This window comes from Watersipora subatra, chromosome 2 (assembly GCF_963576615.1).
Source record: "Watersipora subatra chromosome 2, tzWatSuba1.1, whole genome shotgun sequence".
In the NCBI taxonomy this organism is placed as follows: domain Eukaryota; kingdom Metazoa; phylum Bryozoa; class Gymnolaemata; order Cheilostomatida; family Watersiporidae; genus Watersipora; species Watersipora subatra.
Window position 1 is genome coordinate 33,927,916 of NC_088709.1, and position 23,610 is coordinate 33,951,525.

Genomic DNA, 23,610 nt, shown 5'->3' on the forward strand with positions numbered 1-23,610 from the left:
ATAGAAATCTCTACTATAATAAGAATCGTGTCTATCTGCCTGTCCGCAGCCATGGTTGGAGGTCGGGGAAAAGATTACTTTGTATGGGATTCAAACACAGAACTTAAGAGCATTGCAGCCTAGCAGCTACCACTGCCCCAATCATTTCCTTTCAAGGCTTTTATAATTATTGCGCAAATTGTTATTATCTGTGCTTTGTAAGCACATTTGGCAATCTCTCACAGCGGACTACCATTTACAAGTTACCAATAAAATTGTTTACCATTCACCCACTCTGTGCTGGTCTGGTAAATGGGAGTTGCCCTCCATTTTTTGTCTAATTATCAAAGCCTATCAAATGCATAGAAAAGATAACTCCACTTATTTCCAAAGTATTTGTACCAAGTTTAGTGCGTTTGTTATGGAAACTGTGGCAAAGTGTTGCTGCAATTGTAAATCGATTTGAAACATAGAAAAGTATTCAACTCGTAAAGTTGATCACTTCAGACTTCTTCCTTTACATCTATCTATTTTCATGGAATTCAGGACAAAAACTAAGACTGCCATTTTGGAGAAGAAACAGGATCATGTCAAAAGTGGCAGTTTAAAGACAGTAGATTGGCTGGTACAAGCCGTCATTGACGTGCTCTCAAGGAAATTACTGCATCATAGCCGGTGCAAGCAGAGGACCTCTCTCCTTTCCTTTGACACTTGTATCTTGCCAGCCCACCCATGCCGATTGTCATATTAGTGTTGTTTTGTTTTCCAGTCTTCCTGCGGCGGCTAGGATTGATGAGCTAAAATACTCCTTGGGAAAGGCCACCGCTTAACATGAAGCTTACCTCACCACGGTACCCGTACAAGTTGCCTTTTTGACCTCCAGCCAAAGTCTTGATTTTGCTTTCAACGCCTAAGCCTTTGTTTTTACGTAACAAACCACCAATTTGCACCCGACCATGCCTTGGTATTGATGCAATGTCACTCAGTACACCCTATTTGTGGATTGAGCAAGTTTGTTATGCCTGAGTATGAAGCCATGTATTGGTATAATTTGTATCTGGAGCTTAGAAGCGTAAATCGGAAAGATTAAGTTTATTATGCGATATTTTCAAAGCCTTTGTAGTCAGTCGTAAAAGAGCTGGTAATCTAGCCAATCATCTTTTAGTAAACCTTTTATGAATTTACTACTTTTTACCTTTCAAGTAATAACAAGTGGTGCTGGAAACCCACTAGGAGTAAACCAGTGCACAACTAGACTCACTAGATATGCATTACAATAATACCCTACAGGATGAATTTATTCGCGGAGTTATATTTCGCGAAAATTGTCTTTTCATGCACATTCGCGGATGAATTTATTCGCGGCTGAAAACTGCCGCTCTCTAGGAAAAGTTAACTCTATTGCAGCGAGTAATGGTTATTACTACGCATGCGCACACCGCGTGTTCCGGTTTATAATTAGCTTACAACTGCGAGGCGACCATGCTATTCTACGGTAAACAATTTTTGCTGCATCCAGAGGTTTTCACGAATATTCATCGCTTTGGAGGCCTTTGATAAGCCAACAACTTGTGGTAAGTAATGAGTTTTTACATTTACTAAATTAGTTGAATTTTACTTTGGTTCTTCGGTAAAACGCAATACTACCGTATTTTTTTCCATCCCTACTGCTTCATTATTTGTTTTAGTGTGAGAGAAAGATTTTTCATCATACACCGAAGAACAATGATTGCAAGGGTGGTAGATGTCATTCTTAGAAGAACACCAATCATTCAGGGAGGTCTGGAAATTGAGGTTGAAGTGACCGCAGCTACTTACGAGAAGAATATATCTGTTTTTAAAAAAGGAACAAAAACGCCTTTACGAGCACAAATCTTTGGCCAACCGGCAGAACTTTGCAATAGTAAGCCACGAGGAGAGTTCTGATGATAACTTCCTTATCAGCCATGTAGTAGCGAGAGAATCGCCTTCAACACCTACCCAAGACAGTGACAGATCTGCTATGAGTAAAATAACTAGTCAGAAAGCACCATTACACGCTAGTATTCACATATCAAGAGTACCAGTTTAATTTTATTGCTAGACAACCGCCATATGGACTAAACTGTTTATATTTACTCCATTCATCATTTGTAAAATTTTATTTGTTGTTGAAATATTTTATTTGTACACTCAAGTTTGTAATAAATTATAATATATCTATACATGAAATAAAATATAATTTAATCATGTTTGCTACAGCGATATCAAGGAGTTGTCGATGAAGGGGTCTAGGTTGACTGGTTGCCTTTCTGCCAAAATTCCTGCCGTGATGAATATTACTACTTTTCTCAGGTTTTCGTAATCGGAGTAGGTTGTTTCATTCTCAATCTGCAGTAAACACAAAAAAGAAAAAATATTAACGAGTGTTGAGGAAGTACAAAAACAATAGCTGAAGTATTTGATGAAAGCGATCAGTTTTTAAACAAAAGAATTAACTAATGCAGTTGATTATGGAAAAACGTATCTGCACTGCAAATCAAATACATACCATAATATCCAGATCAGAATCATGATCGTCCTTGACTTCGGTATTAGAGATTGATGAAGTTTATTCTAATGTAGAGAGACTAGGAGAGCTTTTTTTGCTATGCTGAAGCCATGCCGAATAACTTGTAAAAACTTTGAATAATTTTGTAAAGTTTGACGCAATGGCAATAAAGCTCGAAGCCTGGCGATGATTTTAAAGAAGTTTTGGAACTCGGCTACGTTTAGTACTTCTGCCTCGCGGCTATTTTCGCGATGACGCCATTCTGCATATCTTGTGACAACCTCGAATAGTTTTGTAAATAAATGTGATGCATTGCCAATGGTGTTAGCTCAAAGCTCAGGCAATGATTTTAAAAATGTTTTGGAACTCAATTACGTTTAGTATTTATATTAAAAACTAGGCTAGCGACTAGTTTTCAATTTGATGCAGTAGCTATTCTCTCTTGTGATTAAAAATAGAACTAATTATTCACTGAATTTAATAATTCGCGGGATTAACTGCTCGCGAAATCGCGAATTTTTATGACCAACGAATATTTTCATCCTGTAGGGTAGATAATATTTTTATGGTTTTCTAGCAGAATGACAGAATAACTGGGATTGTCGTATTTATCAGTTGAAATGGGTAGCTGCCAAAAACGATGAACTGCTTGCTAACAGCAATATTGTCTTCCAACAGCGATCGATTGTTTTTCAACAGCGATAGGGATTGGCTGTCTGCTGTTATAAAGAAAAATAATGAGAAAACCAAATCGCTAACCTAGTTATGGCTAATTATTTGTCAGCGGAACATGACATCTATGATATCTATAGTATTAAGATGACGTCAATAGTATTAACACGCCGTCCATAGTATTAACATGACATCTATAGTATTAACATGACATCTATAGTATTAACGCGATGTCGATAGTATTTACCTCGATGTCTATAATAGTATTAACTTATTTCTAATTGCTGATATCTCTTCGCCATGCCTTCCCTTGGCATCCTTACATATTAATATTAGTCCATAAAAAGTCATCATATTTTTAGCCATTTAAAAATGGCTGTTTCACTAGCGGTGCAGGTGCAGTAGAGTTGTGTACCTCTTGCATTTGTTTTACTGAAGAAAGTTTTTCAAGGTACAGCCACTTTGACAGCCGCTGCTTCGGACCTGACTTCAGAACTCTGTCAATTGTTCTGACAATGTTTGAGGTCTGGACGATTTTCCGATCGATACGGCCGTGTCTGTCCGAGGAATGACAACTTTGACCAATAGAGGCCTACAACCAACAACGTAAGCAACGCATGCGCCTGAGAGGGTATTTTACTGTTACAGTAGATACCATTCGTAACTACTAGTTTTATTAATATTATACTGTATCCTATTGCAGGTGTAACCATACTCAACTCTCTCATGTATACTGTGTATGCATACTGATGAATGCCTGGCATTGCCCGGATAATAAAAAAGTCCTTGGACCGAACATTTATTTTTATTTAACATATACAGCATTTACCATACTAATTTTCAAATTTCATATCATACTTTTGAAACAACTGTAAAAGTTTGAAAACTTTTTTCAAACAACTAACTTTTAAATTTCATAGAATGAAAGAAGTGTTTTGTTTCAATAAATTAGGAAGAATAGTAAGATCGTCAAGATGTTTAAATGTAAATGTGAAATCATTAGCAAGTAATGGCCAGATATAGTCTGTTTTGCTACGATTACAATTATAAAATATTTGGTATACAATGATATGATTTTAGATCGTTTCAGTGTATAGAAACCCATAGTAAGTATATAATGCAAAAACCTGGTAAAAATCATTAAAAATAGTAACAAAACAATATGTTAACGTTAATAATTATGGTTAATTACGTATAACATAAACGTTAAATCTTAAACATGTTAAACACTTACTTAGAGGAAGTTTTAGTATGTATTTTAGTAAACTTCAAACTTTCAACTAAAATTTTATCACTTCTCTGTTTGCGAATTCGTTTTTACCGCAATGTATAACGCTGAACTCGCCATGGCGAGCAACGTATATCTCTTAATAACTTATATAATCACACAAATTGCCAAATTTTAATTTCAAGAGAAATTTTGGTTGACATCGTATGGCGGGAAAACAAATTCGCTCTAGTATGGTGAGGATGAAAAGGCATTGCGTTTTATAGTGTTAGGCGAAAAATATTTTATATTAGGGGCATCGTAACCCGTAGGCACAATGTATTATTTATTACGTCATCTAGAGTGTGAAATCGGGAAAAGTGTATACGATATATTGTAAGAGCTATGAAATCATAAGAGCCTTCGTAGACTTGTGGTTAGATGACTGGTTTACAAATATTTGGTTGCAATCTTCGTGAGCTCAAATTCAATACGATGCATGCGAGCTTTTCGTTCCAAGAATTTAATAGCTATGGCTGGATTCACCGAAGTACAGATGACACACAAACTTGGAGATTTATATATAGATCGTATCATATTGTAGCCTAGGAGTATGCCACCATATATTATCTCACAATACACAGCGTACAATGCCCACTATACAGACGCGCTGCGCGACGCACTGCACAACGCACTGCAGGACCGTACTGCACGAACGCACTTACCGGTAACCAGGTTGAACTGAAGTCGAATGCAGCACCTGGGGTAGTTGACACGTGCTGAACTAATGCATTCAAATGTTGCGTTGATTGAGCTACCAGCTTTCAAATAGTATCTTCAACTGTGTGTACATAAAAGTGACATTTATAACGGTTACATCAAACGCTGCAAATATACCTATCTAAAACTTCTGCTAAAAGTTTTCCTGCCGGCTAGTCCTGGAGTGATATGTTTATAATAGTAAATTTTTCTTTAGATCTGCTCGATATTGTCCGGTTGTTTATGCTAAGCATATAGACCAGTTCAGGTAGATAGAGTTCGGGTAGATCAGGTAAATAGAGTTCGGGTAGATCTATATAATGCAGTGTTAGCTACAGTCAAACCCTGGAACACAAAGTTCCCCATTTCGGTATTTACTCGTATCTCGAGAACGTCGTAGGTTCGAGCCCGTGTTCTTATGAGAATACCCTGTGTTTTGTTGGTTTCTTGCCGTTTATTTGAAGATCATATCATATGACTGCGTATAGTTTTGAAACACAAGCATGTTAACTTGCTATGTAAAAATTAAATGTAAAAGATTTAATGAAATGTAAAAGAATAAATGGAGTAATAAGGAACAAAAATAAGTTTTGGTTGTCACATGACTTTTATGTGAAACGCAGATGAATGGAGGTATAACCTTGGGAATATGGGAGAAGGTCGAGCGAAGAAGCTCTACACCCAATACGGGTGTAGAGCTTGTATAACCTCAACTACAATTTCCCTCAACTTGTTAATATGTATTTTCGTTTTTATGTTTTATCTTTTATTATTATCTTTAATCATCATGACCAGCTTCTCCACTTATTTTAGTCGTTTTCTCTCAACTTCACTTACTTCCCACTACTTACTACTAAAAGGATGCAAAGACGTTTGCTCATGTTTTTCTATCTGTTATTTTATTCTAAAAAAGAAAGATTTTCTTTGTCCTTTCTCTACCATCACCAACACTTTTTCTATCATCACTAACACTTTCATCAGACTCATTATGATTCAAAGGAAAAGTATAACGCACTGTTAAATAATTATTCAAGTTAAACCAAGTTCCTAGAATGAGATTTGTGCCTATTTACAACGTTTCAAGACATTCAGGTATCTATTGTTGGAAATTTCTTTATATGACAAGACAAGCATTCAGAAATTTATGCCAAGTTTCAAATAAGTAGTAAGTAAAGGTTGTGCTAAGGATAGCTTGCTATATAGCTTGCTATACTCAGCAGACTCTCTGTGTAGCGCTGTAGTTAGCAGCTGGTTGTGGGCAGAGAGACTAATGGCTGGTTCACACTATGTCACCGTATCCCGGAGTTGTTGCCACAATTAAACTTTGGTAATAGTCGACGATAGCAATGTTCACACTATCACAAACCCATCCACGCTTGCATCTGCAAATACTCCGTGACGTGGTGTTCTAATTTTTCTTTTTGCTTTTCTCATGAAGAAACCTCTTTGTTTTCCCATGTTCAAATCAAATACTAGGCCCGCAGCAACTACCACAAACGGAAATGAATAAAGCAAGCTATCCGCGACTGAAATATCAGGAAAGTTTGATAGCTGCAAACTTTCCCGACGTATCCGCGGTGCTTCATCAATACTATCTACCCCCGATTCACATAGTCGACGATGACCGCCAAAAGGAAAACACCGACATACCGTGATATCGTGTGAACCATGCTTTAGGCTGCTCACACCTTTGCCATCACATAACTTAGCTAGACTGGCCTAGACCAGCACCAAGTGTCCTCCTCATGCATCTCTTCATATATTAATATTAATTAATTATATGTGGGCGCACACATTCCTTTGACCACTAATCATGAATATTTAGTTATAATTCTGCCGAGTGAACTCAATTTTCAAACATTCGCAGACGATAGTCACAAATTGACTCATTTCATCGGCGGGAGTTTTTGATTGATTGTCATAGATAAATTAACTTCGGATTTCAAGTCACCTAAATATAAGTAGTTTGAGATATTTCCTTTTTTATTTAACTAGAAAATGTTGTCTAGCTCACAACTGAATGACATAATATATATATACAGTGAAACTCGGATAAATCGCCCTCGGATATATCGAACACATGGTTAACTCGAATGGATTTGCTTGGTCCGTTCCCACGCAATGATAAATGGCTTTAGATAACTCGACCGAAACTCCGTTAACTCGAACAGTTTTTTGCCAAACGGCTACCGAGACGGTTGTTACTATCGCTTTAGAATATCACTTTATTCCAAGCCATAGAGATAAACATCGACTTTTAGTAGTTCTTAGGCCTCGTTATTACCAACATCGGCAAATATTTCCATTAACGACTTTTCTAAAGGTTTGCAAAAATCAAATTTTACCAAACATCCGCTTAGCGATAAGCCCTCCGAAAGCAAGAAAAGCGAGGTAAAATTTGGATAACTTTAAAGTAATATCGGCAAAATTGATAATGGGTTTTTAATAGTAAAGCAGTTTTGTAATAACTGACTTACTGCAAAATTGATCTTGGTTAAAACGCTCCGTAGAAAAATACGTATGTATTTTTTCTGAGCGTTTTAACCGCGATCAAGTTTTGCCAATTTCAATCTGAGAACGTCCTGGCAGTCACATCACCTAAAGCAACAAACAAATCTCAAGTGATAGAAAAATATCTATACTTTCTGATTAAAAATATTTAAAACTTCACACGAGAGACCCTTTAACTTGCAACAAGCAATCTATGCTTTTGATTGATATATAGTTTGTATATGTACATGTATCTACTGATAAATACGTGCACTTATGACTGTCCTGATAACTTGAACGCTCTAATAACTCGAACACTTTTGCTCCAGTCCCTTGAAGTTTGAGTTATCCGTGTTTCACTGTATATATATATATATATATATTGTATATGATATTATATATATATATATATAGTATATGACATTATATATATATGGTATATGACATAATATATGTATAGTATATGACATAATATATATAGTATATGACATAATATGTATATAGTATATGACATAATATATATAGTATGACATAATATGTACATAGTATATGACATAATATATATATAGTATATGACAATATGTACATAGTATATGACATAATATATATATATAGTGTATGACATATCTTTTGATATACTGAGTTTTCAAAGCCTGCAAGCTCAGGGTTTAAATTTTGGCTTCGTGTGTTTGTACGCTTTACATGAATTAGGAAATTTGTCTTGTCAAAAAATAAACCTTTTTATTTAAAACTAGTATCCTGACGGTCCCGTGAGTCGTGACAGATCATCAGGTGTAGTAACTATACAGACAATTATTCAAAGTGACCAGTGAGCAGGTTAGTAGCGCTGGTTAGTGGCGCTGTTTAGTGCCGCAGGTTAGTGTCGCAGGTTAGTGACGCAGGTTAGTATCGCGGGTTGTTGGCGCTGGTTAGTGGCACAGGCTACCGGCGCAGGTTAGTGCAGTCGTTACAACGTTGGTCTACCATGCTGAAAGTTGTGAGCACAACTCCTGTATGATGCAATTTTTCCTAACCGTCAACCAGTTTTTAATCTAGTAAAGATTTGGAGTAAAACTTCTTTAATCATGTTCAGAGGAGAATAATTTCATGAAGGTTTTGCTGACAATTTTCAATGTCTAGATCATAGATGTTTTGTCTCTCCTAAAATGTTAGGAAACCTTACAGTTGTAGATTATTTTACCAGCTTAGTTATCATTATACGTAGAAATTTATCTACATATATGACTGCGGGCCTGTATACACTCTTCATGTTCAAGTATTTCAGTATGCCAGTATGTAGATTGCTTGTGGCTGTCCTCTTGTACCACATGTCTAGATTACCATTTGTAGAAATGAAAAGGAATGTATTATTGCCTAGTTTTAAGTGTTTCAATTTACTCATTGTGGATGGAGGTATGAAATATCTCATCACTGGCATGGTTCATTCAAAATTTAGAGCCAGTAGTTACGGCTGTAGTAAATCCTGAGTTCATTACTACTGGTTATGTCATCGCTTGGCAACTGTGGCTTCTTAAATCCCTACTGCTTTGTTGTTCTGCTGGCAACGCTCTCAAGAGCTACAACTGTATCACAACCGTATTGACCAATAATTGCACTGGTGATGTAGGTCTTCTGGCGTTCTGCCAATACGTTCAGACACCAGCGTAGAGACAGTATTGATATTTCTAGAAGCTCAGCTACATACATTGACATCAACGGCTTACATAATGTCTAGAAACCTTCTACACCGTTCCCTCGTGACTACGGACATTCACCCTCTCGCTCTTCCATTACTATTAGCAACACGTGCAAATCCATGTTAGTTGCTTTAAATAATTGATACAAATGCTACAATCATTAGTCGTCAGCGGGCAACAGGTTACGGATTAAGTCTTTTCAAATTTAGGCAGCTTGCCATGCATGTTCTATCAAACAGTTCTATGGTAAAAGTCTCCTGTGATTCAGTCATTGATTATGCCACTTGATAAAAACTAACATCAATACTAGAAGAGTATGAAAGAAGATGGCATCTGTGGTCGGGTGATCCAGAATGCCTGACATGCAAACATCATTCTGGTGTTCAATTCCCAAAAAACACTAACCTGAACATGCCCAGCCATAGAGACAATCTTCGTGCAATATTATTGTTCTTAAAACACACGCAACCTCTACTAAGCAGACATCACATTCTTCGAGGGATTGTTCATATCAAAAGTTAGACATTCAATTTCCCCAGCATGTACAACCATGTAAAATGTGCATAAAATCATATATGGGCACCGAGTGAATGGGTCTTGAGGCTTGAGTTGAGTGCCATATCTTCACCCTGTAATTGCTGTTTGTTTATATGAAGGATAAGCTGATTTATAAGAAAGCTTTCTATTTGAACAAGTGCAGTTAGCATAATACGGCAGCAATGACATTGGCTTTTTACAGATGGCAGCAATGCGTGTTTCATTTCACGTCTTCTAAGTCATGGCATTAGAACACGCGTGTTGGGCATGACATGATCTGTTCCTTCTCTATAAACCAAAGATGACATGAACTCTTTTATCTCGTGCACATATTGGTAGCATGGTCTGTACACACAGAATAGAAAATATCTTATTCGGGCGCTGCATCAGGTAGCGCCATGGATAATTAACAAAGCATGGAGGCCGCCTCAAGGTATCAAAGCAACCTTGACATTTATTTCCAATAACCCCTAGGGAGAAGCATGTGTGAGTACTCGGGTGGCCTGGAGGGGAAAATTTGAGTAGCTGGAACCATCAGACACGACCAGACATGATGCTAGCAACCCGTCGTCGGTTGCTGTGGTCGAAAGGTTGACACAAGGATGTCAATAGGATTAATGTCGTACAATAATAACAACAATACGATAGTACATTCTTGTCGCCGTCGTAGAAGTCCTGCCAACGAATTGAAATGTACGCAATCGTGGAGTCATTAATTCAATAAAGATGACGTTGGAATGTTAGCTCTCTCTCCTTACATCCTGTTTGAAAACAGCGTTGTCGTTATGGGTATTACTGGCTTTTATCAAGAGTTCTTCTTTCTATATCCTTACCGTCATTTCTTCGGTTGACATTTTAAATCCGCGCAAATCATGAACTTAAATACTTGGCTGAGGTTTTGATCAGTTTCCCTCATCTGCTGTCAGAATGGCAAAAGCCTTCTGACATTTAGATCCTGATTCTGGGTGTTTTCTTTTTTTACCTGTTACCATAAAAGCAAGCATTCAGAAGATGTTGCTCCGGGTTCGCTTACCGTCAACATGTGAATAGTTTTTTTAGATTTCTCACTGACTAGTGAATTTGAATTATTCTTTGGGCCTAGCAAATTAGATTTGTCTGCTCTTTCCTCCCTCTGCCCTCCCATTGATGGATATCAAATTATTGGTAGAATTTCTGTAGGTACACTAGGCTATGGAATTTCCTCAGAAACAACTCAATTTGCCATTAGTGAATTAGTCACCCAGCTATGGGCATAGTTTTGCTTCTCACTGCCAACTTCATCTTAATCCTACGTGAATTCCCGCCTACACTCTGCTCACTACTCATCAAATGCTCTAATTTGATGAGTACATCGGAGAGACAAATAATGCAATGCGCCTTTTGGTGCTGGAATTAATTTTCGGAGTCATTCAGAAGCACACGCAAGTCATACTCCTGAAGCTAACTGCCAGTGACAAGATGAGGATGCTGCGTGTGTTATGAGCTTTGGTTTCTTTAATTCTCCTGATCCATGTGTAAAAGGAAAAAGATTATCTTAATCCAATCTTTATGGCCTACGCATGTACTACGGTGTCCCACTCGGCTGTCGCTCACTGTTGCTCACTTATCAGTTAGTTCTCACTCACGAATGACTAAGGGAAGCACAAGCCGAAGTAGGCTTAAGTCAACCAAAGAGGAATGCGCATTATCTCTTATGTTTTGATGATTAAACTAATGGATTATGCGGATTCTCTGCAGTGCAGCCTTGTTGAGGTTACAGATTTTTTACGTAAAAGGAGTTTTTTTTAATATAATCAAATTTCATGTTGTGTACTAAAAGAAGAATTCAACATGAGCTTGAGTATCCTGGTTTAGTAATATTTGCTAAGAGTCGCTCAATCGTAACCACTACGGAGTAAGTAAGTCCCGCAATAATTAACAAGTTCTTAACGGAATCCGCTCTACTCTGTGTGCGTCAATGATCACTTTGAAGTTGCCTCTCTGATTAACTTCTATTTCAAGATCCTCCTTTCACCTACTACTGTACCTACAAACTTGTCATTTTCAACATATTCCCTACAACTTATCATTATATGTTGTAAGATGAAGGTTGGTCGAGGAAGCTATACACCGCTAGTTGTCATAAAGTTATTTTTTTCTTCCCAAGACCATGAATGTTATCTTCTCTCAAGGTCAAAAAGACTGGCGTAAGGTACCATACAACATGTCATTGGAACAAGGTTTGTCTGAAAGCTGACCTGATTATTGTTTACCTAAGGTTAAGTCTGCTGTTCTGACAATATGGAAACTGATTTCTGGGCCCTCTGCCAGGGAATATTTGTCATAAGCTTTTTAAACACAAAGGCACTAGGTCAGTCTGACTGATGACAGCTTTTTAGATGACAGATTTTGGCAGGATATAAGGTCCCATATACTAGAAGTTTTAATTCTGCATGGTAACTGGTAACGCTTTTGGCAGCCATAGATGTTGTTTGCACTTCTATCTGTTTATTAACTGACATCACTGGATGCTTGGCTGATCCCCAAGTCTGCGTAACGTAACGAGATTATTGATATAGTGGGTATGCATTGTTTCAAAGACTGGACACCTTGTCTTTGCACCTAATTACGAACCAAGCTTGTCTAACTTATTTGCTTCCATCAAGAATGTGCTGTAATTATAGACCGCACAAGGCAGCTATTGTCCTCAAGTCGTTCACAGCTACAGATCAGCGATAATAGACACGGGAGAACACTTGTTCTTCTGTCAGTTATAGGTGTAGGCATTGGCTTACCGTTCAGTCTAATTATTTGATCTCATTGGCACAATGCCAATGGCGGGCTTTTTGTGTCTGCAGCGGGTAACAGCTGCGTGTGTTTAATTCTTAAGACAATGCTTAGCGTGTGCTCTGATTGTCTTAGAAGAGGATTTACGACAATCCACTCGGTTTTAACTTATTACTAGTTTGATGAGAGTGAAGTGGAGGGATGTAGCTGGTCAATTAGTAGCAAGATGTAAGGAGGTCTCATACACCTTTGAGGAGCGTATGTATATAGGGCCCCTTTTTCTGTTTTTCATGACTCTAAGGATAAGAGAATTAAGTGATGAGCTAATGAGTGTCTGGCCTTCAGCTTTCCACTAGTCAGCTAAATTGTGTCTAAGGCATCCCAAAGAGCAATTAGTCGGCCCTTGGGGAGAAGATAGATCTTTGCTCATCGACTCTTAATTGCTTTTCAAGCAGCTGCTTTGTGATATCATCACGTTTCTTTTCTTTATCTAGCCATCTTCTCTGTCTGGCCTTCTGCCACACAACTCAACATCATATTTATTTGATTTAAAAATAATAACAGCATTCGCTTATGGAGATGGTTGTGATCAATATTATTACTGGTATAACATGATAGGCCGTGCCATGACTACACAAATGCTTATATTCACATTGTCAGTTACAATTTGCTCTAATCTATTCTTTGAGAGGTATTTTAGAACTATCTGAGTCTCCGGTGAGTGAAAAAGGTGACGAAATTTTTTAATGCTGTTACAGTAAGCCACTATCTTTGACACAAATTTGTTCGATCCAAGGTCAATACAGTTGGATAAAAGATTTAGCCATAAATCGGAGGCAGTCTGCGTAGAGTGACAAAATTTAAACTGGCATAATTAGATCAATACTATTTGTCCACAAATAATGCTTATGAAACACGTTGATCCTGAAAGATTAGCACAATTGTGCCAAAAGTAGTCGTAACGTTGCAAAGGAATTACCAAGGCTGGCAGTAATGAGACATGTTATGCCGAGTAATACGCTGCTTCTATGACTTTGATCTCTACGGTTATAAGTTCATCGGCGGAATAATGAGATATCATGGATCAGATTTTAAAAGGTTACGACAGGCTACGACAAGTTATGCTGTATTAAGTGCTATCACTTTGAAGATAAATAAAATTTCGGAATTGGATAGTCACTAATTTATACTAGAACTGTGCTTGACTCAATTTTCAATTCACACACATTTCATAAACTATGTCCGTAGAATGTGGGCTTCAAAGTATTCATGCTCTGCACCATAAAAGGTTGCCTGGACACAGTTTAACGTGAATTTGCCGCGCTACTACAAAGCAAAAATTGGCTAATTGTCAAGCGGTACTATTACATAATCTTGTGCAATGTTACATAATACTCAGTTAATTATATTGATTGCTAAGATAGAAAAATGTCAGTCTGTGATGATTGTTACGTAATGACGATATCGAAGCCAAGCTGTTTGTAAACTTTAAAGATTTGTAATCGCCCAGCGATGCCATTTGATAGCTAGAGTATTGAAAATATTTGCACTCAAAAGAATATAATCCAAGTGGCTATGGTTAGTAAACATGAGAACATAATCCATACTGTATTATACTAATTATTATTCTACTAAACATTCTGGACTGGAGTTACTCCACGATATACAAAAGACTCATCTAACATCTGCTAACGGCTCTTCTGAGCTATTGGCATCGTGCCAGCATTGTTGTTAATAGATTGGAATAGCGGGAGTCCTTTGTTGACGGCTCTCTCATCTCACTCTTTGATCTCTAGCTTGATTCTATAGTAGATGCTGCAGATGCCCTCTCGGTGATTTGTTCTACTTACCTGAGATGCCTAGACTGGTATCGTGACCAACATTGTGAAATGACACAAACTTTTCACAAGTAATTCAGGCTGACTCAATTTATTTGGTTAGCCGCTGCCTTATGGCTAGCTGATTGCATTTCAAGTGGTTGTTGTTGAAAGTATGACTACGGGCTCAAGTTTTTTTCTCATAATAAAAACCAACGATCTGTTATGTAATTTTATCTAGTCATCTTTTAGGTATGATGGCTGTCAGCCAAGTTAAAAAATAGATGTCGCCAGGTTGTACCGGGAAAGCAGCTGAATGCTTGACTTAATCTCCTGATAGTAAGCTGAGAGTAAAATCTTATCACCTATTGATGGTATGCTAAACCTAATAACTTGGATCACACTGTGAGATCACTAGCAATTATCCTTACAGCGCAATATATTGTCAACATTCTTTGAGTGCCACTCAGCCAATAGGATATATGTACTACACGTATACTTGATACTATGCCATTGTAAATACCTATATGGCCAAGCTCTCATATCTCGTAATGTGCTAGTTATAGTAATACGTATATAGCCCAACTTCTGCTGAATCAACTGGTTATTTTAGTTACTCCAAGAGCTCAGTCTAACTGCTTACTATGTCCACAGGCTATATCACCAAGGATAGTTTGCGGATGTTGGTCAGTAGCAATATCAATATAATTGCGTTTATGTACCTACTTGTATTCGAACGTAAAACCTGCATTTAAACGCAACCTTTATTTGAATGCCGCCTCTAATTGAACGCCACCTCTGATTGAACGCCGCTTCTAATTGAACGCCACTTCTGATTGAACGCCACTATGGATCAAGGGTGGAAAAATAAAGTGCTACCTTTAACTGCCCACACTATTCGTTGTGCCATGTGCTACGGTGCTGCATTTTTCTACTCAAAAGCACATCATTCTGTTTTGGCTCTTGCTCTGCTATTATTTATTCTATCTATCACAGGTTAACAATATATCATTATAACATTTTTAATAATAGAATATGACCAATAGTACCTTTCTTGGGTGACCTTTTAGCATACCTGATGATGCTGAATATAATAATTTGTGTTTTTGAAATTTAAGTACAATTATCTGGGCTCTAGTTCATATTTCATAAATGCTAGACATTTTATTTTGCTGCTAGAAGTGTTAAGATAACGTGAAAACAGTTTGGACAAACTAGAATAAATTAATGCCGAATTATGTAACATAATATAAATATAAAACAATCCGAAAATGGTAGTCGAAAAACCTAAAGGACGTTGTAACAATGTTGGACATAAAACACTGTACAGAAATGTATGTCATTTTTATAGAAACGAACGTTTTCGAATCATTGACTTTGCAAAACATCGTTTTTCTATTGGTAACAATAGTATTTACCAAACAAAATACCGTTTCCTTTTAATATTTCATAGATGTATAGAAGTTTATACTATGTTAGAACTTGGGCTAAGAAGGCTGTCACATAGTTTTAAAAGTTTTGATAAGAAAGTACTGGAGGTTGTGGAAGGTATTGAACAGCCCTAAGAATACGAAGTGGTTTCAAATAATAGCAACAATCAAAATTGCAACTGGCCTAAAAAATGATGCTAATATCTTTGTCTCCAAAATGTTAATTTTTGTTTCCGAATGTATTATAAATATGTTTGTTTATGCCACTTGTCCTTGAATATATATTTGTAGCATTTGATAGATTATTAGGTAACTTAAGAATTATAATAGACTCTCGTAACGCCTATTATTTGGTACATAAAAAGCCAAACTAGCAAACGTATCAATGAGTGCAATGAGCTTTTTGCAACTGTGTTACATATACAGTGGAACCTCGGTTCTCGACCACAATCCATTCCAGAAGGTTGGTCGAAAACCAAGTTGTTCGAGATCCGAAACAGGTTTCCCATTAGAATTAATATATGTAAGTTATAATCTATTCCAAGTCGATTTAACAACTTCGGTAAAGTATTTGTTCAACATTTTACACCATAAACTGTACTGTATACTGCATGCTATAAATAAACTGTACTGTATACTGCATGCTATAAATAAACTGTACTGTATACTGCATGCTATAAATAAACTGTACTGTATACTGCATGCTATAAATAAAAATGGGTAGATATAAATCTTGTTTAACTTTAATAAAAGATTTTCTATCTATGGTGATGAAAAAAAAACAAAAAGTAAATATTTCGTATGCTTTGCTCTTAAAACATCGGAAACATTAAAGGTCACGATACAATGCCAAAAATCGCAGAAATTGATAATAAAACAAGCAAAAGCATGTAACAGATCAGTTACATCAAAAATCATGCGAAATAGAAACAGCAATGGCACGTTTACTTCACATCTTTGAAGAAGGATCCTCATCCAAAACATTTTAGGGTAACTAGACTGGAGGAGTTGTGTCCCTAGAAAATCTCTTTGGTAGAAGCGATGTCCTCCCAGATGGCTCCTTTTTGTAAAGAATTTACAGTGAATGACGCGAAACTTCTCTCTTTTTTAGAACCTTTCGCAAGTGGCTCATAACAATGTCGTTAAACGTATAAACATGCTATTTCCGGAGCTTTTCCGAATGCTTAATTCAAATGCGCATGTTCCGGTTTGGTCGAGAACCGAATTTATGGTCGAGATCCGAGACGAACAAATCTCAAAATATTTGGTCAAAAACCAAGTTGGTCGAGAACCGAGGTTCCACTGTAGTTATAAAATCAGAATATGCATTCAAATTTAGATATAAAAAAAAACTGATAAGTTCTAACAAATTGTCACGCAGACTATAAGATCATCATAGGTTAATTGCAAGCAATATATATTAACTAGTAGAGATGGGCTTCAGCTTCCTTGTGCGTATTTATTTAGAGATCTTAAACAAGTTGGAGATAAGTTAGCAAATTTTTGCATCCGAAAGGGTTAATGTTGCACTGCCCTAAGGAGAGTGCAAGATATAGGGGACATTCAATTCATTCGTGAAACGGTTGAATTTACCCTTTCAAAATCCTGACGAGGTGTTTGAAAAATAAAACGCTACCCTTTATTTGAACGTCACGTTTAATAAAGTACCACTATAGGGAAAGAGTTGAAAAATAAAGCGCCATGGCGTTCAAATAGAGGTTTGACAATATTTCCACCTGATTTTTGCTGGTGCGATGTAGGTTCATGGCTATATTTTCATTTTTCTTGTTTTTTATAGCGAGAAACCAGATTTGAACTGGCTAAAGATGAATTTACACAAATTTGAGACGCTTTTTTCAGAAAGTGTTTCTATTTTTTGTCATTTGCGATTGTTTTTTAAGTTTGAGGTGATATGACTGCCAGGATGTTTCAAGATTACAATCGACAAAACTTGATTCCAGTTGAAACGCACAGAAAGAAAATACGTACCTAAATGACGTCATTAGTTGTGGACTGCCAGTCTCTCTGGTTATCGATATCGGCTATTGCGTTCAAGTTTCAGCATTATGCGTCTCTATTCTGTCGGTCTCTTAGCCGAAGTGTAACTATTGACAAAATAATTGTACTTTCACCTACATTACATCTGAGTATTTTAATCGCGATAAATCTTTTAAACTATAAATTTTATGCTTTATCAGAATCTAAAACATGTTTAAATCGTTAAGAAGTATGTGTTTTTATTTTTTTTTGGTGATTGGCATAAACGATTCAAGTACGTCTTCTTTCAATCTAGCTGACCAGATGAAAGGGATGCTAATAGCTCCAGCTCCTGATGGCCCTAAGACTTAAAAAGGCATCAAAAGGAGGAAGAAGGAACCAATGAATAGAGAATCACCCTGTTCCTCCTTGTCAACGCACAGTAGAGGAGTGCCTGCTGGTACGGTATTGTGGGAGACAATCAGTTTTTGTTTGAGCGTATACTGTACTGTTTTTTTTTCGCATTCATTGTCTAAATCTTAGTATCATACTAGCATTGTATTTAGATCAACCTTGCTTGCTTATCTGTTTGTTTGCTTTTTATCTTGTGTGAAGGCAATCGAGACCCGTAATCTAGTTTCGAAGAGGCCATCAGACGCTTATGCATTTATACATGTGATGAGAATCTCCTCAGTTATGAAATTGTAGCCTAATAATGTTACCAGGAGATCATATCATACCCTGGTTGTTCAGCATTTATCTTCCCTTCCAGGCATGTATGACCTACTACTAAAGTCATAACTAATTAAATATGCTTTCAAGTTTAAAAATGTTTCGCCGCGTCTTAAGAAAGTTTCGTTCTGAGACAACCACTTTAATGTCACAATATGTTTGAGTTTTGTAATCGTGAACAGAGCGAACAGCGGAGAATGCAGCAAGCATATGCATTTGCTAAGCTGGACTTGTCCATTTGTATATAATTTGGCTTAATTTGCTGTGAGATTCTGGTCTCTGTTCAAACGGCTATTATCGGTCTCAAACATATTATATCTGCTGACTTCAGTTTTGAGCATGCAATGAAATCACAAACGTACCACATCACGTAGTAGACTACCTCTTTTCTGAGTCTGAACGCTTTCACTATGTGACTCGAGCGACTTGGATCTTTTTTCTTAAAGCAAGTTTCAAAAAAAGAACAAAATAGCTATGAAAAATATTCTCTCTGCGATAATTTTCAAAGTTTTTGTGTCAAGTTCCTGTTTCGAGTTGAGGCATTCTGATTTACCTAAAAAATCATTTATAAATGATGAGCTGTATCACTTCCGAAAAAAGTGGTCTTTTGGCCAACAGTTTTTTTTGGAATATAGATAGCACTTATTGGTATTAAGTCTCTGTGTGGTGTTCGTAATCCAATTTGACATCTCCATAACTGTAGACAAATTGCCATGGCTTCTGCAATACTTGGAGTATATGCCTAGTATGGAGTATATATACTATCATATGCCTCTCGATGCACCATTACAATACATAGCCCGATATCTTTGTAACTAACTGAGGTTTGCTGCCCAAGGTTTGATTATACAAACTAGGACTACTCATCCTGCCTTAGTTGAAAGCATCGATAAAATTAGACACAAATATTCGCATATCTTTTACATAAAGCATTTTCTACTGTAATGCCGTTCACCTGACACTAGCACCTTGATAGCTTTTGTGAAAATCCAATTTGCGTGCATATAGAGTAGCCTTTCCATGGGATATTACTGAAATCTACACGGCAGCCCTGGGAAGCGCTAGCTTCATTCATGGAGCCTTCCAATGTTGTCATCTCGCTATGTTTATTGGCTTTGTGCCAAGCCATTGTTTGAACAATAGGACGACTGGTGCACCTAGTTTTGTCTGTGAATCACAGCCTCTCGACAGGACATTACTCTTACGATAATTATAAAATGCTCGAGTGAACTTTGGATCAAATCAATAAGACTGGAGCTCTTTGTACGACAGACTACAACTCTTCCCGCAAATAATAGTAGTAACAACCTCGCTAAGCTTGGCGCCAAATTTCAATAAATTATCATCTCCTCGGCTACGATTAATGTAACGATATTGCCTGTGCATACCGATGTAATGCTTGCTTCCAATGTAATTGACATGAACTATGACTTCCTGTAGTAGAAACTGAAGATTCGAGAATTATAGAAGAATATAGCAGTGTAGCTACGCAGGCTAGCTTTTACAAAAGGGTGTGTGTTGCTACTTCACTCGCCAAACAGGGCAACCTCGCATGCTGACATTTTATATAGCAGGCGTATATATACATCCTAACCTTATCTATATAGCTGTGTCTGTCTGTTTGTCTGCATGAAGCCATGCTCAGGGGTTAGGAACAAACCTGCTTTCAACAGGATTTTACCTCTCAACTTTTGGCTTTGTACACCCACACTACTGCCTGTACCAATCGATCACCTTGCTGCACTTTGTACACTGACACTACTGCCTGTACCAATCGATCACCTTGCTGCACTTTGTACACTGACACTACTGCTTGTACCAATCCATCACCTTGCTGCACTTTGAAATAATTGTGCAGTTGTTACGCCTGACATTCTCTTAGGCCACGCCGGACTGCCAGGGTACTCGTCTGTCCTGTTCGAAGCCACAGTTGCAGCTAGAGAAAACGTATTGCTTCGTGTGGGATTCGAACTCTTGTCATGCTGCTTATCAGTCCATCTGTACTATTGTTCGCATTTTGGAATAAGTGTGCACATACTTGTTCTTTGCGCTTTATTGGCACACCTGATGATCACTCATGGCGCACTGCACTGCCTAACACAAGTGATAACACAAGTGATAACACTGGTGATAGTACTGTTGTTCAATGACATTCCGTGCCCAAGGTTGACACAAGAGAAAGTGCCACTTCAGCTGTACTGTATCTGACAACTTTAAAATATAGGAAAGGCATATTCGGCAAGAATATATCAGCCAGTATGACAGGAATAAAATAAAATCGTTCTGAATGAACACTGACATGTTGTCGAAAGGAGGTACTGAAGATATCAGTGCTGAATGTTGGCCTCTTTAAAGGTATCACCATTGGCCTCTCTAGCTATGGCTTATGACTTGCTTGTATTTAGTGCAACTTACTCTCTTTGCGGTAAGTTCTTTGCAGGATTCTAACCTACGGCGTTTTCGTGATGGTGGCGATTAACTGTTCGTTTTAGAGCTTTTAAGAGCTTGTAATCGCATTTCCACATATTTTGCACCTACAACACAGCAGAGTAAGACATGATAAATCTTTTAATACCAAATAAATGTAATGTGAATTTTCTTGCAAGTCAATCTTTAAAGATATCAGTGCCCACCATTGGCCTCTTTAGCTATGGCTTATGGCTCACTTGTATTTAATGCAACTTACTTTCTTTGCAGCGCAATCATCTCAGGCTATTGTTGCGTAGTCATAATAGTTCTTAGGCTATTATAGTATTGTCATATGAGTTCTAATGTATGACCTAACAGTTGTTGATATATTTTATTAGCTAGAAAAGGGATGAACTAGAAATAGCCTTATGTTGGCCGACGAACTAGAAAAGACTTGATGAACACGGATGACAGGTGCCCTGAGTCAAATTAAGTAGGTGTAATTATATGATAATAGTTGTGATTGGTGTTTGTAGGCCATACTGTCTTCCTAATTTTTCGATATCTTTTTCTACTTTACGCCTCTGTTCTTTTAGCCGATATCTTGGCAGCGCTCCCACGAGTCTCTGTCAGCAATAATTATCCACTCAGTCGATGAGGTTGCAAAGAGAAAATTAGGTTAATAGATGAGCGTCATTCTAACACCTTCGCTAATTAGCTGCTTAAGGCCTCGTACTTTTACTTGTTGTTTCTCTATTCCATCTTCTACTACTTTTATGTTTGGTAAAACCTTTTCATGGACTTAAACCTGCAGCCTTATTTGAGTTTATATATCAGGAGGATTTGTAGTAGGAGTTGAGTTTATATATCAGGAGGATTTGTAGTAGGAGTTGTGTTTATATATCAGGAGGATTTGTAGTAGGAGTTGAGTTTATATATCAGGAGGATTTGTAGTAGGAGTTGAGTTTATATATCAGGAGGATTTGTAGTAGGAGTTGAGTTTATATATCAGGAGGATTTGTAGTAGGAGTTGAGTTTATATATCAGGAGGATTTGTAGTAGGAGTTGCGTTTATATATCAGGAGGATTTGTAGTAGGAGTTGAGTTTATATATCAGGAGGATTTGTAGTAGGAGTTGAGTTTATATATCAGGAGGATTTGTAGTAGGAGTTGAGTTTATATATCAGGAGGATTTGTAGTAGGAGTTGAGTTTATATATCAGGAGGATTTGTAGTAGGAGTTGAGTTTATATATCAGGAGGATTTGTAGTAGGAGTTGAGTTTATATATCAGGAGGATTTGTAGTAGGAGTTGCGTTTATATATCAGGAGGATTTGTAGTAGGAGTTGAGTTTCTAGATGAGAACAAATAGTTATGAAAAATATTCTTTCCACGATACTTTTCAACGATTTTGCGTCAAGTTCCAGTTTCGAGTTTAGGCATTCTGAGGTAACTAAACAATTTCTTTATAACCGATGAGTTGTATTACTTATGTGAGAGTTGGAGTAACTTCTAGTTGTATTACTTATGTGAGAGTTGGAGTAACTTCTAGTTGTATTACTTATGTGAGAGTTGGAGTAACTTCTAGTTGTATTACTTATGTGAGAGTTGGAGTAACTTCTAGTCGTATTACTTATGTGAGAGTTGGAGTAACTTCTAGTTGTATTACTTATGTGAGAGTTGGAGTAACTTCTAGTTGTATTACTTATGTGAGAGTTGGAGTAACTTCTAGTTGTATTACTTATGTGAGAGTTGGAGTAACTTCTAGTTGTATTACTTATGTGAGAGTTGGAGTAACTTCTAGTTGTATTACTTATGTGAGAGTTGGAGTAACTTCTAGTTGTATTACTTATGTGAGAGTTGGAGTAACTTCTAGTCGTATTACTTATGTGAGAGTTGGAGTAACTTCTAGTTGTATTACTTATGTGAGAGTTGGAGTAACTTCTAGTTGTATTACTTATGTGAGAGTTGGAGTAACTTCTAGTTGTATTACTTATGTGAGAGTTGGAGTAACTTCTAGTCGTATTACTTATGTGAGAGTTGGAGTAACTTCTAGTCGTATTACTTATGTGAGAGTTGGAGTAACTTCTAGTTGTATTACTTATGTGAGAGTTGGAGTAACTTCTAGTTGTATTACTTATGTGAGAGTTGGAGTAACTTCTAGTTGTATTACTTATGTGAGAGTTGGAGTAACTTCTAGTTGTATTACTTATGTGAGAGTTGGAGTAACTTCTAGTTGTATTACTTATGTGAGAGTTGGAGTAACTTCTAGTTCATTTAGAGTTTAAAATGCATTTTTGCGAAAACTATAAAACAAACTCAAATATTGATTATACATAATAAATCACCTTTTTACTGATGAAATGCAACATCATTATCCATTTCATTGTATATCGACCGATGTTAATATTGCAAGGCCTAATCGGTCAATTCCATGTCGCGTATTCCATCAATGAAAATGAGGAAATCATCCGCCCATGAAAATGGACAAACATGTATGTAGCATTTTACCGATCTTGTGTCCACGATTGGGACAAAGCCATTTTAACAAATATTCTTCGTTTTACAGCAAACGGACTTTGTCAGCGTGAAAGCAACTCCTATAAATC

General features: G+C 37.0%; 1 long non-coding RNA gene across 2 annotated transcripts in view; it reads left to right on the forward strand.

The window, feature by feature from the left end:
* Positions 1-3,523: 3,523 nt before the first annotated feature.
* The window catches only part of LOC137387169 (uncharacterized), a 60,660-nt gene continuing 40,573 nt past the window's right edge, over positions 3,524-23,610 (forward strand). For both annotated transcript variants that reach the window (XR_010977874.1, XR_010977873.1), the window contains exons 1-3: positions 3,524-3,787; positions 18,178-18,321; positions 21,401-21,495. This is a non-coding gene — a long non-coding RNA (uncharacterized lncRNA). The remainder of the gene's footprint in view (positions 3,788-18,177; positions 18,322-21,400; positions 21,496-23,610) is intronic.